Raw genomic sequence first — 11,719 nt, 5'->3', positions numbered from 1 at the left:
ATTTTCTTTGTTGGTTACCAGGGGTGGGAGGGGAGGGGAGGGAACGTGGTTAGATAGATAGAGAAAAGTATTGATTTGGGTGAAGAGAAGGGCAATGTGAGTCACCAATGTGGCAGCATTGAGGATAAGAAAGACAGAGAGAGGTACACGGGAGGTACAGACAACAAATATGAACCCTTTTGCACATAAAGTACCGCGTTGTCAGTGAAGGCAAGCATGGGTATAGGGGTGGATAGATGGATGGACAGGCTGAACTATTAGGTATGTCTATGAAATGGGGAGGGTATCCAAGAACATACATAAGGTTGGCAGACAATGGTCCTATAAGTTTACGTTAATGATCAGAATTCCCAGGTGTACAGTAGAGTTGACAAGGGGAAGGCTGTGGTCACAGCTTGGTCACAGCCAGCTACCCAAAGGGACAGAGTAGTTGAACTTGTGGGCTTGGGACCATAGTCGCAGGGGACATCAAGCTCAATTGGCATAACATACTATATAAAACATTGTTCCACCTCCTACTTTGGCAAGTAGCAACTGGGATCTTAAAAGCCAGCAAACTGCCGTCTAGATGCAACGATGGGTCTCTCCTTGTCCAGAGCAAAGAAGAATGAAGAAAACCAAAATTCATGGAAACAAATAGTCCTACCAACTGGTACACCATCTGATCTGCAGCCTATATGACTATGAGACCAGAAGAACTAGATGGTGCCCGGCTACCAATGACATCCACTTGGAAGGGGATCTATGTAGCAGATCCTTGATAGAGAGGGAGAACAATGTGGAACAAAACTCAAAATCATTTGGAGGGAGGAAAAAAAAAAAAGGTGGAGATCAGGTTTGCTGGTCCAATAGAACCTGGTGGAACCCTAAGACTATGGCCCCTAGCTGTCCTTCAGGTCTGGAATTGAACCCACACCTGTGGTTTCCAGCCAAACAGAAGACAGGCAATGAGTTGAACATTTACCTGAGGTAGATACACTCCTTGGAGAGAACAATCACTGAGAAAGAAGGGCTGTCTACACACAGGGAGACAGCTTAGGGAGCAGGAGTCCACGGAGGGATAGACACTGGGGAGGAAGTGAGAGGGGAGCTGTTGCATTGTGGTAAACTGTGGTCAATGTCATGAGACAAAGTATATGTAAACTGCTGTATGAAAAGTGAATTTGCTCTGTAAATCGTCACCCAAATCACAATAAAAAATAAATAAATAAATAAAACCAATATACTGAAAAGAAAAAGACAGTAACTTTCAAAGACTTCATGCGCTTACTTCTAAAATGTCAATGAAAGGCTACTATGAATTACAACTGCCATCTCACTGAAGAGCTGCATTTAAACAACTACATACACAAGCCTTCCCAGCCCTAGGAAGGAGGAGTTACCTTTCTATCCCACTCAAGGTCTTGAAAACAGGTATTTAAGTGCTTATTGAAAAATTGTTTCTATGATCCTAACTTTCAGGACTGTGTTTAGCATAAAGAAAGAGATGAGAAAGTCACTCTGTTCAGGACAATGATGTATCTGAAATTACGATAACTCATTATTAACGTAGATTAGTTAACTATGTTATTTTATTTCCAATGGAGCCTGACAGCAACCCCTTTAGCCACTTAATCAACATTTATGAAGCACAGGCCACCACAAACAGAAAAAGACACTTCTCAGTAAATAACAGAGGCCAGCAAGGCGAGGAGCTGTAGCACAATGTATTAACCAGACAGACAGACTCTGGTGGTGAGCTAACAGAGAACACAGGAGTGGCTTGTCCATCTGTGAGCTCAGCTCACCAAGTTCCCATAGGAAGTTAGCATAACAATCAAGGATGCAGAAGACCTGAGTACTTTTGTCTCAAATCTGCTAACAACCATCTCTGTTGGGCCCAACACTCCCATCTCTTTATTTGTAAAAAAAAGTGACGCTACCTGCCATTCCAGCATTGTGTTCACAACAAATAAAGCTAGGTGAAAATGCTTTGAAAATTGAAAATACAGATTTTCACTATAATTACATTCTTACCTTAGACTAGGTTAAACTTACAGCCAAGTTTTTCATAAACTCAGAATTCTTGGTGTGGCATTTCTGTTGTTGCTGGTAGCTCCCATCCCATCAGTTCTGACTCACGGCAATCTCATGTACAAAGTGTAAACAACGTTGTTGGGTGCTGACGAGTCAATTTTCGACTCATAGCAACCCACTGTAACAGATAAAACTGCCCCATAGGGTTTTCTCAGCTATTCTCTTCATGGAAGGAGACTGACAACATTTCTCCCACAGAGCCTAAGTGGGTTCAAATCTCTGAACTCTCAGTTAGCAGGCAAGCACGTAACCAATGCACCACCCGCACCCTTTGTATAAATGAGAGCAGTCATTAGTGAGACTAAATTTAGACTCAAACGTGTTAGTGCTCTCATATGCTGAAATAAGAAAAAGCCTTAGCGTAGGTTTTCTGTGGATTTCTCTTTTGAACCCAAAGCAAGTTCCTTGTACCTAGGTGGCAATCATCAAATGTTAAAGGAATAAAAGAATAAATTCAGGTTCAGCTTTATTCTTAACCTCTCTGAACTCAATTTTCTCATCTGCGTGAAACTTGCCCAGCACTTGGTAGGTACCCAACAAATTAGCAAGTCTCACACTTTCTGGTCTGAGGCCCCCTTTTGTTTACATGTTTTGATTGTATCTACTGATATCTAATCTATCCATACTCATACTAGAAACTGAGACTAAGAATTCTTAAAAGTAATACACCTAGCACATGTTAACAACAAACCCACGTATTAATATCAGTAGCATTTAAAGGAGGGGGAGGGATCCACTGCCAACTGCATCAATTCCAACTCACAGTGGTCCTACAGGACAGAGCAGAACTGTCCCATAGAGTTTCCAAGGCTATAAATCTTTCTGGAAGCAGAATGACTCATCTTTCTCCCTTGGTGTAGCTGGTGGGTTTTAACTGCCATTATTTATGAAAATTACATTTTCTAAAACAAAAAATAAAGATTTAGTGCAAAGAGTTATCTTGTTTTTTATTTTTATAAACGTCTTTAAAAGAAAACAGCTGGGTTATCATTTCTCCTGCTGAATTTAATTTGTTACTATACAGCGTTTTAATTGAAGAACATGAAAAAAAAAGAAAAGAAAAGCTGGTCTCACACAGACACTTAGTTGGAAAAGAGCAGTGTATAGCCTTTTCAGGTCACGGGCTATTCTTCTGCGACACTGCGCTAAAATCTGACCAGTGGTAGTTCATAAAGGTTCGCTGCCACATGGTATCTACAACTCCATCAAAGACATTTTTTCCCCCACTGTTACAAGAAAATCTGTTGACTCATCCGCACCTTTAATGGATCTTTTTCCCACGCATGATTTGGTAACATCACTCATTGATTATTTGGAAAATACTTGTTCACTGAGCTATGTAAACTATGGACATGTTGATAATTTCCATTATACAATAAAAAAAAGCAACACATTCACTGATATCACCCTTGTTTTCAAAAGAAAGACCTTTAAATCCTGGTAAGCTGGTGAGGCCATGAAGGTAGACATAAATTTTCCAAAATTCTAATATTCATCTGTAAGCTCAACTTTTGTCACTGGCAACAATGACTATCAGTTCTTTTCCTTTGCTCATTTTCAAGGTGTCTGCCCAGACACCTAAACGTACATGAACAGTTTGTCAGTCCTTAGAAGTTAAAAATGTTCCATGTTTTGATCAAAGATTCTACACAAGAATCCTGTTGTTATGTGCCATCGAGTCAGACCCGACTCACAGCCGACCCCTCCTTGGGTTTCTGAGGCGGTATCGCTACAGAAGTAGATTGCCCCATCTTCCTTCCGAGGAGTGGCTGGTGGGTTTGAACCGCCAACCTTCTGGTTAGCAGTCAAGTGCCTTAGGCACTACGCTACCACAAGAATCCTGAGCAAAAGGGAAAAAATGCAGAACACAATTCTCTTAGAATCCAGACTCTGAGAGCCACTGAAGCAGAATGAACTCTCATAACTATTGCCCTGAGACATCTTTTAACCAAAAATATCCCCGGAAGTCTTCTTTAAATCAACCAGTTTAATTAGTAAACAATGTCTGCCATGAGCATTGGGATCAAATCCACAAAATCAACTGGAATGATAGGAAACTTAGGGGGCAATGACTTTGTGCTAATGGAAGAGGAACAACTCAGTAAAGGAGGTTGAGAATGGTTACACAACCTGAAGAATGTGATCAATGTCACTGAACAGTTCGTGGACAAACTGTTGAATCGGCGTATGTTCTGCTGTGGACATTTCCAACTCACCCATTTTATAAAAAAATGATGTTCCATTCAGAAAGTGGCTAGTTCAGTTCTCAACTCAAAGAAACGTTTTTCCATAAGACAACATACTTCAGTACACCAAAAGTGCTGTATGTATACATGAAGACCAGTACACCAAAAGTGCTGTATGTATACATGAAGGACTCAGCAGAGTACCTTAGTTCCTCACATTGAATATTAAAGACATAACCAATGGGCCAGAGTTTAAATAATAATACTACTGCTTCATCAATCACATTCTTAAGTGAAACCGGATTTTTTTTTTTAACTGCAAGTTGGGGGTGGAGAATAATGTGACAATTTTGATTCACACTAAAGTGCCAACAATTTTACCCAACCCAGCTTATGCACAATCTGAATGTCAACACAGTGAAACTGACAAGTACCATCTTAGTATAACCATGAAAACAGTTTTGACTTCGGAGCACCTCGGTGTCTCCCACCCTTTAAAAATTGCTCCAACTGGTGTTATTTTTATAGATTCCACGGGCTTTGGAGCCGAACACACCCAGGTGTTAATTATAAAACCTTCCTCAAGCAGGTAAAGACTTAAGTTTCCTCGCTTGTACAGTGGGGGATATCACCACGCACCTTGCAGTGTTCTCCTGGGGAATTAGAATAAATTAATGAATACACAACAGTTAAGCGCAGTAACTGACCCAGAGTAAACACCCAATTATAAACCACAAAAGAATAGGAGGGAGAGGAAACGTTACGGTTGCAAGGTAAGGGAGAAAGAGGGAAGAAAAAAATAAAGTGATCGAAAACAAAACTCACTGACCCACTGGAAGCAAACGCCTCAAACATTCATATCCAAAATAAGAGTTGTGGAAACAAGTGTTAGGGGAAAGGAAGGATCGAGATAATAAAATAAAACCCGACAAACATTAAAGGAAATATAACGGAACCTTAATAGGAGCAGCCAAACAATTTGCAGACACCCTGTTAGAGGGAGGTTTGAAAAAAAAAAAAACAAGATTTACAAAAGGCAGCAGGGCTCTCTCCAAAAATACGATGGGGAAAATGCATTCACTAAAATTCAATTACTACAAACTCCAAATTTTATTAGGCTAACAACAGCGACAACAACAAAAAAACTTACCAACATAAGCTCCTAATTCTTGCAATTTCCCCTTAATGGCACTCTGAGGGGGAAAAAAACGTGCACATGAGAAAGGCGGCTCTGAGGAAACCTGACGATTCCGCGGCGCGGAGGCAACTTTGATGGTGCGCACAGCTCCCCCAGCCCCTCGGCGGCCAGATGGGGGCGGGGAGGCACCTCGGCCCCCACCGCCCCGCGGCGCCCCCTCCAGCCGCGACGCGAGCGCGGCTCCCACTCGGCAAGCACGCATCCTTCCGTTTCCCAGGTACTCCTCCTTCACCCCGCAGTCCGAGGCCGCGTCTGCGCTCAGGCCCGAAGTGGCCGGGGCGAGGAGGCGCCGCTCGCTGACCCGAGTTCCGTCAGGAGCGTCCGTGGTGGCCAGGCCGCGGCGGCCAGGCCGGGCCCACCGTCCCCGTTACTCCTGACAACCGCCCGCCCGCCGCGGCCCAGCCCAGGGCCCGCTTCCCGCCCCCGCTCCCACCCGGCGCCGGCCGACGCGGGCCTCACCCGGATCTTGCGGCTGATCTCCGTGCCGATCTCCATGGCTCCGGGGCGGACGCGGCCTCTGCACTACGGCGTTTCGTTCACCCTGAGCCCGGCGCCGGCTCCACTCCGCAGACCCGCCGCCGCCGCTGCTGCTCCGCCCCCGGCCAGGCGTACGGCGTGCCCCGCCCCCGCCGGCCCGGCGCACGACAGCGAGCAAGGGCGCGTGTAGCCGTTCCTGCGCATGCGCTTGCCTCGGCCCCGGGAGCCTGAGCTCCTGCGCCCTCTGTTGGCGATGTTGTTGTTGTTGTTGTTGTTGTTGTTGTTGTTGTTACGTGCCGTGGAGTCGGCCCCTACTCATAGCGACCCCTCCTTGGGTTTCCGAGGCAGTATCACTACGGAAGTAGGATTGCCCACCCTGCCTTCCGAGGAGTGGCTGGTGGCGATAGAGAGGACAAACTCTCTCTCTCTTGCTGCCCTCCAGTGGGATCAGACTCACAGCTACTCCTCCTTGGGTTTCCGAGGCGGTATCACTACGGAAGTGGATTGCCCAACCTTCCTTCGGAGGAGTGGCTGGTGGGTTTGAACCGCCAGACTTCTGGTTAGCAGGCAAATAGAGGCCCCCTGAAACCCTGAGGCAGTTCACGTTCTCCTCTGTCCTCTGTGTAGCCATCTTACCCTCCTTTGGAAAATTAGGACAATTAAATGTGTAGCGAGAAGATCCTGGGATTCGATGTGAGATCCGGGTTCGAATCCATCCTCCACTTACTGTTAGTGTGGTATTGATCCAGGTATTTAAACTCTTGAGTCCTCGGTTTCTTACACGTAAAATAGAGACAAAATAACCACCTCTTAGGGCTTGCATTACATTTAAACTTGGAGGAAAGAGGGGAACATCCAGCAAACAGAACAAGATGACCATCCTTTCTAAGACTCTACACAAGCCCTGGTTTTCTTGCACCCGGTTCTGCCTTCCTTATCCCAAGCCCATCACTGGCCTCTCCCCAGGATCTATCTACCACCCCTCATCTTGTGCTCTGATCTCTCTGGACCCCTTTTGGAGGACTCTGTTATTCTCGGGACTTCAACTGTCACCTCTATGCTAATGAGGACCAAATTTTCTATCAAACCCAAGTTCTCACCTCAATTCCACTCCCAACCTTCAGTTGCCTACAGGCATTGGGTGATATTTTCTCCAAAATTAGAATGGAAGTCTTCATCATCTTCCTTTTCCCGCTCAGCGTGCTTGCAACTCCTGACCTGCCTACCTCTATCATTGCTGTTTACTATCCAGATTCGGTTCAAACCCACCGGCCACTCCTGGGAAGGAAGATGGGGCAATCTACATCTGTAGTGATACTGCCTCGGAAACCCAAGGAGGGGTCGCTATGAGTCGGTGCAACTCAATGGCACATAACAACAACAACAGTCCAGATTCACAAAACCTGGGAACCATGTCTCCTGGGTCCGGAGAGTGGTATGTAGTGGTTAACCATCGCTGCATAACAAATTACCACACGCTCAGCTCTAGTGACATAGTGGAAAAGGCATTTTGGCTGCTAACTGGAAGTCAATGATTCAAATCTACCAGCTGCTCCACAGAAAGAAAACAGGACAATCTATTTCTGTAGAGATTTACGGTCTTGAAAACCGAATGGGGGTCATTATGATTTGGAATTGACTCAATGGCAGTGAGTTTTTTTGTTTGTTTGTTTGTTTTGGTTTTAGTTGCCTAAAACAACACCTATTTATTTTCTCAGTTTCTGTGAGTCAGGAGCACATCTTAGCTATATCTTCTGCTTGGGATCTCAAAAGGCTGCAGTCAAGGTGTAGGCCAGGCTGTGTTCTCATCTGGAAGTCTACCTGAAGAAGAATCTGCTTCCAAGCTCACTCAGATCATTGGAAGAATGTATTTCCTTGTGGTGTTTTGAGCAGGGGTCCTGGCTTTTGGCAGGCTGTTTTCTGGGGGCTACGCTCAGGTTTGCCCTCAATGTACTTCTCTAGCATTACTGCTCAGTTAACCAAGCTGGTAAAGAGAGTCTCTCAACTCAGGAAGGGCCCAGGCCCTCTGTTAAGGACTTTTATGTGATTACATTGGGGCCACTCAGGGCCTGACTCAAAATCAACTGACGTTAAGACCCCAGTTACATCTGGAAAACCTCTTCACCTTTGCCATATTCCTTAACTGGAAGAAAGTCATGGGTCCCACCCACACTCCAGGAGAAAGGAATATACAGGCTGAATGAACAGCAGGGGCAGGAATCATGGGGGCCACCTAGAGGCTTCCTGACACATGGCCCCTTCATAATCTCACATAAGCCTTTCTTCTTCTGAATTCCCACAACATCTATGTCTAGTGTGACACTTAACATATTCTGTAATGTTAAGTGTGTGTGTCTTTTTCCTCCCTAACAAAATTATAAAGTTCTTATGAGTCTCTGTATTTCTCCAAAATTTCTTTCAGGATGCTAGACACATGGTAAGCACTCATTAAATATTTGTAGAATAAATGAAATCAGAAACCTCAATTATAAAAGCATTCTTGATGGATAAGTCCAGTGATCATGTTCTCATTCAGCATTGGTGAGTGGCAGTGGGGCAGAGTGCCTGAGAGCAACAAGGACATGGGAGTCAGTGTGAGTTTGTACCCAGGTCTGCCACTCCCTCTGAGTCCTTAGGCAAATTGCTTAGTCCCTCTATGCCCCAATTTACACATATGTGACATGGGTATGTGTGATACAGTGAATTACTTAATATGGCCCTTCTAGTCATGGTCTTTGTTACTCCCACCAGATGACTGGATGGGACCACGCAAATGTGAGGTCCTTGGGGCCCACCAAGAGAATTGTACAGCTTGTTAATAATGTAAATAAGGTACATGGCACCGTTGTGGGGGTAGGACCTGGAAATAAGATGTATGGGACCCTAATGTCGGCATCGACCAGTTTTGCCATGCCACTTGGCTTAAAATAAGCCATCCCACAGGTGGAAAGGGAGATCTCACTACCATCAAGAAAGAACCAGGAACAGAGCGTGTCTTTAGACCCAAGATTCCTGTTACTAGACCTCCTTGATCCAGGAGACAGAGAGAGAAAGCTGTTAACACTTGGCAGAGAGATGGCAGAGACACAGTAGAGAGATGGCAGAGAGATAGCACCAAGTGGCAGAGGCAGGAGAGCCAAGAGACTGGCACAAGACAGGGTAGGATGAGACGGGACTCCTGTCCACAGTGTGCAAAAGCTGAGTGCCTTCAGTGGAGGCTTGCTGGCAGAGTGAGGTGCCTCTCTGGGCACCTACCTGCAAAGTTGAAAGAGCTTTGTAATGCTTGCCTGAGCAGGGCTGAGGCCAGACAGCAGCCTGCCTCTGGCACAGTTGAGAGAAGCTACAGTATGGTTGATTGAAGAACCATATCCCAAATTGTTTCTGATTGTGAATTGAAATCTATTACTTCCCTAATAAGCCCCATAATTGTGAGTATTGTGTGAGTTCTGTGTGGCCGTCGCAACAAATTATCAACTCCAAAGAGAAGTAGAAAGTACCATGAATGGGATTGTTGGTGTCAAAATTGGTAACAAAGTTGGAGGGTGGCAGCATGTCTGACCTCCACCTCATAGGAATCAACTTTGGGCTGGGCTGTTGACATTCTTGATTCTCTCTCCTCCTTGTGAAATTACAGGAAGTCAGATGCCTCCCTCCACAACGGTTTTGCAGTATGACATTAGTTTCTTCTTCATAGGCCTATGATGAGGATTAAATAAGTTGATATTTGTGAAGCATTTCAAAGGGTATCTGGCTCATAGCAACACTGTATTTGTTGATTAAAAATTACATGCCTACACTGAGCCAGACACTTTGCTGGGAGCCAGAAGCACATGATTGAGGGAAAACAAGTCCTTGCTTTCACGATTCTCATAATCCAATGGCTAAAGACAGGAACGTTGTTTCTATTCTTTTACCTACTGTTTGGGAATTAAGAATAAATATACATCTTACCATTACTGGATATAAAATTCTCAGGCAATATTGAGAGACTGTGGAGAGAATGCTTTGTAAAGAATATAGAATGTTTTCATACAAATGTATTCAAGAATAGAGAAAGTTTTATTAAAATACATTCAAGATAAGTTTAACTTTTAGCACAATGTTATGGATTGAATTATGTTCCCCAAGAAGATGCTGAAGACCTAACCCCTGTGCCTATCTACACGACCTTGTTTGGGAGTAGGGTTTTCTTTTGTTATGTTAATGAGATCATAACTGGGTAGGGTGGGCTCTATATCTAATTCCTTGTGAATGGTGTCTTATAAGGACACAGAGAGACACACACACAAGGGGAAGACAGACGTCATGTAAAGATCCCTCTACAAGTCAAGGAATGCCAAGGAGGAAGGATCCTCCTCCAGAATTGATGCCCTGATTTGAATAAGCAGCCTCCCAAACTGTAAGACAATAAATGTGTGTTCTTTAAATCCACTCACTTGTGTTACTGTATTTGTTTATGGTAGCACTAGGTAACTTAGACAATCAGTTTAAAACTTTGGAAAAAGAGACATGGAGACTGCTTAAGAATTTGCCCCTTTAATTCTCCCAGAGCACAGAGGGAGCGCCCCCACTAAGTTGAGTTTGAGTTGCCTCCAAATCATAGTGACCCCATGCCCAGCAGAATGAACTAATTGGTTGCAGTCAAACTGTTGTGATCCACATGGTTTTTATTGGCTGACTTTTTAGAAATAGATTGCCAGATCTTTCTTCCTAGTCCATCTTATTCTGGAAGCTCCATTGAAACCCGTTCCGCATCAGAGCAACACTGAAGCCTCCCCTGACGATGGAGTGTGGCCATTTATGAGAAGCACTGGCTGAGAATCAAACCCAACTCTCCTGTGAGAAGGGTGAGAACTCTACCACAGAACCACCAATGCCTCTTTCCATGTAAGCTCTTAAACCACAGCACATCCTGATGAACGTGACCACAATGATACCCTAAGAGGAATCGTGGAAGGGACTAGGGATATTCGACTTGAAAAGACCTAGCTAGATGGACAATGACAACTCCTCTTCTTCTTCTTCTTCTTCTTCTTCTTCTTTTTAAATTTTATTGTGATTTGGGCGAGGACACTGATAATTCCTGTCAAACATGGAAGGGCTCAGGTTCAAGAGGAGTGACAAATTTTGCTTAGGGGGCAGTGTTATGACCAGCCTTTGTGAGTCATGGTACCAGCTAAGAAGGCTCTGGGCTGTCTTCCAAAGCAGAGATGATAGGAAAGAAGATTGAGTTTGAAGTCAGAAACCTGAGTACCAACCTCATTTCTATGGAACCCCAAATCCTGTAACATTGACCCAGCTGACATCTCCAGCCATGTGTCGGGACTCCAGTCCTGCCAGCTGTTGCACATCCATCCTGCTTCAGGCTCTTGGATGTGGCATTTTAGGGAACTTTTATTCCTCCCTTCAAACTCAGCCAGAAGCTCGTCACAGTGATTAGCCAGGTAAGCTAATCACACCCTCCCAGAATTCCACTTATAACATACACTCATTAGTGTATTTCCTGGAGTCCTGGATGGTATAAACAGTTCAGCAGTTGACTGGAAGGTTGGTAGTTTTAACCCAACCAGAGGTACCTTCACTTCTGAAAGTTCACATTCTTGAAAACCCTATGGAGCACAGTTCTCTTTCAATATATATAGGCTCATGGACTTGAGAGTGACTGGTTTGGGGTTTTTTGTTGTTGTTGTTTGGTAAACTTGCTGGTGAAACCTGGACAATAAAAAGGAAGACTGGAGAAGAATTGCTGCTTTTGAATTGTGTTGGTGAAGAATACAGAATA

This window comes from Orycteropus afer, unplaced genomic scaffold (assembly GCF_000298275.1).
Source record: "Orycteropus afer afer isolate SDZICR_OR568_19922 unplaced genomic scaffold, OryAfe1.0 scaffold00745, whole genome shotgun sequence".
Lineage (NCBI taxonomy): Eukaryota > Metazoa > Chordata > Mammalia > Tubulidentata > Orycteropodidae > Orycteropus > Orycteropus afer.
Note: the sequence above shows the minus strand (reverse complement) of the source record.